Source organism: Pipra filicauda, unplaced genomic scaffold (assembly GCF_003945595.2).
Source record: "Pipra filicauda isolate LSUMZ 115617 unplaced genomic scaffold, ASM394559v2 scaffold700_size144734_pilon, whole genome shotgun sequence".
NCBI lineage: Eukaryota > Metazoa > Chordata > Aves > Passeriformes > Pipridae > Pipra > Pipra filicauda.
The window spans coordinates 5,227-12,891 of NW_024104866.1; the positions used below are offsets into that span (position 1 = coordinate 5,227).

Below are 7,665 nucleotides of genomic sequence, written 5' to 3' on the forward strand. Positions count from 1 at the left end.
CTGCACGGGTGGTGACGCAGGAGTCTCCTCTTCCCTTGTTCTTCAGGCCCAGAGCTATTTGACTACCTATAAATAAGCAGCCAGGTAGGCTGTGAAAAGGACACCACCACAGAGTGCTTGCTCAGCCTCTGCTTTCTGTCACTGCAATGACAGTGCAGACAAATCCTTGGCTCCCATGGCTGGATTCCCCAGGGGCAGTTGTTAGTGCAGCTTTCCCAGCTCTTCCACTGAGCTGTCTCTGCCTGCTGCACTCATATAACCAGGAGCTGTAAAAACCACTGACAAGTCCATGGACCAGAATGGGGATTACATGCAACATTAAAATTAAAAATGGGCCAGACTCACCAAGTTGTCTTCATTAGGCAGCTGTGTTTTATTTGTGGCTTTTACTGCCAAATAAATAATGTTTCAGGTGAGTTGGTTAAGCTGCCCTCAGGAGCAAGAGAAGATGGGTGAGGAGAGGCAGTTCTGCATGGCCACTGGGATTCCTGCCACAAATCAGCCAGTCTGGAAGCTGCAGAGTTTCATCCTGGTGTAAAACCGGGATGAAAACCTTACAAACCCACCAACAATGCAGAACAACACTGAGGGGGCTGAGTCCCCTCCCCTGAGCCAATGCAGTGCTGGCTTCAGTGCAGGGTGAATTCAGACATTTGAGGCTCTGCCTCCCTCACAGCCACTCTCTGTTTGTCTTCTGCATTCACTTGCTTCCTCAGGTTTTTTCCCTCTCCTTCCCTGCCAGAATTCTGGCTTTAGGAATGCTCCCAGGGAAAGCATTAAGAGAAGGCAGCACTGTGGATACTTAAGGGCAGTATTAAACATTTGTGCCTCAGCATATTCCAGGAGTTCTGTGGAGAAAGCACCCTGACAATACACCCACTGGGGTGCCAGTGCTTGTGGAATGTGCTCCACCAGCAGCTTGGTTTGGCTTTGCATCAGAACCAGATGAGGTCTTGCCTTTGCTTTTTGTCTTCTCTTTGAGCTTCCAGACTCTTCCAAGCCACAGGCTCCAAAGGAGGGACACTTGTTCCCCCAGGGATCAAAAAGTCTCATGCAAACCACTGCAAAGTCACAGGAGTGGTGCTGCTGACATTGCAGGCAGAGGGGAGTGGGGGAATGGTGCTAAAATTCTCACTTGCTCCTGCCTGCTCTAGGCTGGGGCTCTGTCTTCTTGATTACTCCTCCACTCCCTGACATACCTGGTCCAAAATCATGGTTAACACAGAAACTCAGCCCTCCCACTCCTGTGACTGGCAGGCTGCATCAGAAAAGCTCCTCAGCACTAATGAGGGAAGATGAGATACACTAGGTAAGGTCAGGTGTCCTCTGATTATCTACTTCCTCATCAGAAAACTGCTTTAATGAAACCGAAATTCTCGGCAGGAAACGCTTTCACAAATAAGTCAATTTTTACAAGAAACACGATAACAAATATATCTGTGGGAAAGAAGGAAAGATACTGGTGAATCATCCCATTTCAGCGCTTTCAAAATGGAAAAAAATTGCTACTTTACATTAAATGATACCATTTTATTCAGAAATGAAAGTTAACTGACACTACCCGAAAGAAATCACAAAGGCTGAGCTTGTATGGGTGCAGATAGTGAAGGAGCCCTTGTCCTCCTCCTGCTCAAGGAGTCCAGACTGAGCTCCAGCTGAATGAACTTCATCCTTTTAATACAAAACAGGTCTTCTTCCAGCCACCCTCCGACTTTTAAATACCCTTCAGTGCAAAGCCAGAGCTGTGAGCAGGCACATTGCACAGTTTGACAAACAAACACTGTGGGAAGTGGGGCTGAGTTGGCAGACACCTGGTCATCTGTCCCCATCAGTCTGGGCACCCTTCCCCTGGTGTGTGACACAGCTCTGCTCAGTCAGACACCTTTGGGCAGGGGCACCTTTGCACAGGGAGCAAAGGGAGACTGTCAGGGGGCAGGAAGGATCCAGGGAGCATTGAGGAAGAATTTCTTCATGGAAAGGGTTTTCAAGCATTGGAAGGGACTGCCTGGGGAGGTGGTGGATTCCCCACCCCTGGAGGTGTCCAGGGAATGACTGGACATGGCACTGAGTGCTCTGGGCTGGGGGGGAAAGTGGAGATGGATCACAGGTTGGACTCGGTGATCTTGGAGGTCTTTTCCAACCCCAGGATTTTCTGATCAGATTTGGGTGCTGCTTGGCACTGATGCAGATGTTTTGGCCCCAGTTTTGTCATTGAGATTTCTCTGTGCTTCTCAGCTTTCAACCTGGAAAAAAGAGGGAGAAAAGCAATTCCTGACCCTCTGTCACGTGTGAAGCTGGTGAGGGAGGCCGTGTACAACAGCAGGAGAGGTGGAGATGGGTATGGTTTCAGTGGCACAGGTGTTAGACAACAACAAATTCTCATTGCTGGGCTTCTTCTGTGTGACAGAGACAGCAGGACAGAGCCCGTGGCCTGGCTGTGTCCCCTCCCCTGCTGCAAACACAGCGAGGGAACTCCCCATCCCTCCCAGGATCGCTGGGAGCTCTGCTGCTCCCCGGGGAGAGCAGAGGAGAGCACTCCTGCTGCGTGGCTGTGTGTGTTTTTCCCTGGCAAAATGACATAAAATTCAAAGAAAACCAAACCTCCCTTGGCTCATGTGCCAGGGCTGTGCTGCACAGCCGTGCCCTGCCAGCCCCATCACCCCACGGCTCCGGAGGGGGCACAGCACGGATGGATGGCTGTTCTCCTCCCCAGCTGTGCTTTTGAAGGAGGAGGCTCCTCACTGGCACACAACACGTCCCATTGTGAGGGGATTTAATTAGCTGTGGTTTGTTCTCTCAGCAGACACAAATGAGGTTTTAATTTTTTGTGTACAGTGGCGAGGCGGCTTTTTATTCGTCGCGTCGGGAGCTCTCCCGGGCCTCCCACGTCAGGAGCTGCCTCCAAGAGGATGCAGAGGGCCAGGCAAAACTGGGGTGGTAACCCAGAAGTGGCAGGATAGGCTGCAGCTTTAATACAATCTGCTTTTCTTTTCTGTTTTGCTGCAAACACACAGCACCAGAGTGTGCCCCTCCTAGGAAATACCCTGGCTGCAGAATGCTGGGCGTTGAGTGGCTCAGGAAAACTTGTGCTCAGCAGTACTGCCAGAATGATGCGAGGTTCCCAGGATCACACACCGTGAGAGGAAGGAATCCATGGTAGAAAACCACATAGAACCCCCCTCTCAGGTCAGCAGAGGTGTTGAAAGTGTGGATGGAGGTGCTCAGATGGGAGAAATTCTTCTGGAGGTTGGACAACTGGCTTCATCCAGCCTGAGAACCAGTCAGCACTGTTGGAAGAAGCCTGCAAAAGACAGTCAAGAAACACAGAGGGTTAGACACAACCACAAAATAGTTCTGTGGGATTACTTTTCTTCTTTTCTCTGCCTGTTTTCTACCTTTGATGCTGTTCTTTGCATTTGCAGCCTTGCTGTCTCCAGCAGAAAGCCCCAAATCCCTCTTCCTGCAGCAAAAAGAGGTTGTGTAGATGCTGAGAGGCCTGGGGAGCAAACCTAACCCTCTCTAAACCTTTCCAGAGCCTCATTTCCTTCTGCACCTCATCGTCTCTCTCCGCTCTTCAAGCACCCAGAAGCAAAATGGCATTTGCTTTCTTACTTAATGTCAATATTTGCTTTTCTTTGCAACCGTCTGTTTAATAATAATTCCTGGGCACAGAGGAGAGGTGAGGCCTCTGTGAGCTCAGACCCAGCACTCTACTTTCCCTGGAAGGTATTCTCCTGGGATTGGGAAAACTCCTGGGCTCCAGGATCCTCACCCATAGACTTTGGTGGGATGTCAATGCATCCAGTCGTTACTCCTGGATGTTTTCCTTCGCTGCCTTCCCTCTGTGATGAATGCTGTCTGTGAGACAGGCAGCTGCAGAGGGAGATGCAATTTTTCTCAGCTTGCCAGCCATCAATCTGCTGAACAATACCCTGCTAATGAAATGGCAATGTTATCCCAGCCTGTCACCAGCAGTAATGGGGCGACCATTACGAGCTCAGACCAGACAGGGGGAAAGCAGGAAAGGCTCCAGAGCTTGTCTTCAGGCTGTGATTCCTCAGAAAGGCTTTTGACAAACTCTGGGCATCCCTCAGGGCAGGACCAAGAGCCCCCAGCCGAGGTTTGCTGGCCATGTCCCCCACTTGTCAACTTCCAGTTAAAACCAACCCCCTGGATGTGTGAACAGATGAAAGGAGCAACCTGGGGAAAATGAGAGACGAGGGGAAGTTACCAAAAGGACAATCTCTCCCTTAGCCAGAATTTAGGGCTGTCTCCAGAGGGGAAGAATGAGCTACTCTGTGTGTCTCATCCTGCTCTGGATTATGCTGAGGAAATTACAGGTTGTGTGTGGTTTCTGTGCAGGATCAGCAGGAGAAACTCCAGTGCCTGCCTGGGTGAACGCTGAGGAAGTTGGCAACACCTGCAGCTGTGAGAAGTGCCAGAAATACAGGTGTTATGTGCACATTCTTCTGGGTGTAACAGGCACAAGTTAAAGTGCTGGCAGTGTCAGAGGATGCAGAAGCTGAAGAAATGGTGCAAACCTCAGTGCATCCAAGGTCACTGAGGTTCCCAGGATTTCTGTAACAGGTGGATGCAGCCTAATTGCTTCACCCTTCAGAAATCATGGTTTACATGACTGCTTCCATTCTAGGCCTTGGCTGGAAAAACTGTTCTCTTTTAGTAATAATTGTCACTGAACACTGAAAAACAACCAAGAGAAATGACCAGAATGTAACCTCTTGAGAGTGCTGTAAAAAAATTTCCTTGTTTATTTACTTTAGGGAAAAAAAGAAAAATCAAAGAGAAGAGCAAGAAATCCAAGGCTCTGCAATGAGAGAAAAATGCAATTTACTTTTTAAGGCTCTTTCTGATCTTAAAGTGATATACAGAAAAATATAAATGGTCCTAGAAAGCTTCACCAAATAATAGAGAGAAGAGAAAATAACTACAGTGAAGGGCAGTATATTGAGGGTCATATCTGCCTTCATCTCCCGTAAAACAATATTTGCTGCAACAAAAGCATGGATATTTTAGTTATTTATTGTCGTGTCAGCTACAAAATATTAAGGAAGTAAAAAAATTATAGTTTATCCTGGATGTGGTCTAGTGGCCAAGGGAGTGAGGCTGCCCAGGAGCATCATCCTTGAATGCACAAGCAAGGAGGGACAAGGAGAGCAGGAAGAGCCTCCTTTCCTCCCCTTGAAGCTGGTCCAGGGAGTGCAAGGAAGAAAAGGTCTTGCAGAACAGGTAAAGTGTCAGACAGCACCTGCTGGGAGAGGCCTGGGCTCCTTCAGGCTCCATCAGACCACAGAGACACGCTAATAATCAGGATTTAAGTGCCAGGAACCCACCACCTTTTTGAGAAGGGGTGATGTCAGCTCTTCCTCATCCTGGTTTTTGGACTGAGTGTTCAGAGTCTCTTTCAGTGCAGCCCACAAATCATCTTCCCCTCTTACATGTCCTCTCCACGCAGCTGGTACTCGTTGTTAACACATTTTATTAGTCTTTGTTCCCCACCCCCACTAAAGGAAAAAAATGAGTCTTTATAAAACACCAGAACACACACTGAGCAGAAGAACAAATTGCTTCTGAGTTCATTAAACAAACACACTTCTCCTCCTGGTCTTTGGGTGAAAATTAATGACCCTCCTGGAACCTAAACCTGGATGTTTGCTCTGCCCCACAGCTGGAGGTCGAGTCTGAATCCTTCTGTTTAGGGGCTCAGATGGGAACTGGCCCCATTTTCTGTCACGAGGGAGGTGCTGGTGGAACTCTGTGGCTGGAGAAAGCAGCTCCCAGGTCCAGAGCCAGCACATCCCACAGGGCCAGAGGTGCCTCCTGCCACCAGCCCGGGCTGGTGGCACTTGCAGGACATGTAATGGCACTGCCCCGTGATCTGGGTGCATTACCAGCCCAGCAGCATGGGATAATGAACCTTTTAGCTTTTAGAGAGAGAGAGAGAGAGAAAGAGGATGAATGAGCTGGGAAAGAGAGAATGACTGCGGATTCAGTTAGTTAATAAAGGGATTGCAGAAAGCAAGGTGAAGAGACAGTGGTAATTTTATGCACTGCCAGTCAGGCCCATTTGTCCTGGGAGCAGCTCCAATTTCTCTCTGAGCTGTTCTTTTTCTTTAGAAATGGAGCTGTGAAAGAGGAAGGAAAAAAAAAAAAAACAACAAACCAACCCTGATTAAAATCAGCACCCAAAGTGACAAGGAAAAAAGCCATTTTAATCTCTGCATCCAGAGATGTATCTTCTCCCAAATAAGCAAAACAAAGGGGAATTCAAAATGTTGGCCACTCATACAGAACACAGGCTGAAATCATGCAGGCTGTGATGGCAGACTTGTCATATCCCAGCCCTAACCACAAGAGAAAGCCAAATTTCATCTTTACAACTATTAATTCCCACTCATACACGAATCTCTCTGCTCCGCCCTCGTCCACTCCCCGTTCATTCATGACCAGTTAAGAGCAAACCTCCCTTAAAACCCTAATTAGCACTGTAAGTTTGATGCTTTCTCTCTACAACTGCTTCAATTCTTCCTCCTGTTATTAAATATTCCTAATCTTGCATCATAACTCCTAACCCTGAGCTGAGGCCACGGGAAGAGACAGAACTGCCAGCACCACACACTGAGCATTTATTGCTTTTAAACTCACCTTTTGTCAGATCCTTGGGCTTCAAGGGGAGTGAGATGTACTCGTTGCAGGGAACTTCAATTTCTGACTGAGGAAAAAGGAAGTTGTTTGGGGAAGACAGCTGGGAAGAGCATTCCTGTGCCTAAAAGCAGGCATGGATTTTGCCCTGCAGTCAAAGGGAGCTCGTGAAAAGGCTGGTTATGCTTTAAGACCACAGGATGGGGACATAAATAGGAAAGTGTAAGTATTAAACTCTGCCTGGAAGGGGATGGATGGGACAGTTTTGCAGCAGGTCCCTGGGCAGGTGGCTGGTTTGGGCTATAAACTCCACTTCACTCCAAACCATTCCCTACTCCAAAGTGAGTCCAGTGTCAGGGCTCCTGAGCAGTTTGTGCACACCCAGATCATGGTTTTGCCCTCGACAGAGATGCTCTGACCAGCTGTGGTACAAGGACTGAGCACATGGATGAGGATTTGTGTGCCTGCATGCAGGTGGAACCTGCTAATACAGGAGTATTTCTGCTGCAGGACTCAACTGCCCTGTTTTATCCTGCCCTGTCCATGCCCAGCTTGGCCACTGGGCAGTGTGGATGTCAGCTGAGGCAGCAAACCAGAGCACTCAGGGCTGCTAGAGAAGCTTTCAGGGCTTGTCTCCAAGGGAACAAAGTGAAAGGTCCAGGGGCAAAGCCAGGGCATTTCTTAAAGAGGATTTAATCTGATGTGAGTTACCCCTTAGCACAGGGTCTTGCACAAAGGGCTGAGAGTGTTCATAAGTCTGTTTAACCCCTTTTAACTTCCCTGCCTTTGACTGAAGGAGCACAACCACCTGGTCCTGCTCCTCATTACCTGAGTGCAAGAAGGAGTGTGGATTTTGTGGGTTTTTTTTAAGGGAGGCAGCAATAGAGTGTGCCCTTTCCTCAGGTGCCCAGAGGACATAAACCCCTCTCCAGCAAGTCAAGGGCTTTTATTTCTGCATCAATCCCCTTGGAGATGGGATGTGTGGAGCCTGGGGAGTGCAGGTAA

At 48.6% G+C, this 7,665-nt stretch overlaps 1 long non-coding RNA gene across 1 annotated transcript; it reads right to left on the bottom strand.

Annotated features, from left to right (window-relative positions):
• Positions 1-2,148: 2,148 nt before the first annotated feature.
• On the bottom strand, positions 2,149-6,736 carry LOC120324788. The gene is made up of 3 exons (XR_005566370.1): positions 6,664-6,736; positions 3,136-3,301; positions 2,149-2,243 (listed from the first exon to the last, which is right to left on the bottom strand). It is a non-coding gene; the product is annotated as an uncharacterized LOC120324788 (long non-coding RNA).
• Between the last annotated feature and the right edge of the window lie 929 nt (positions 6,737-7,665).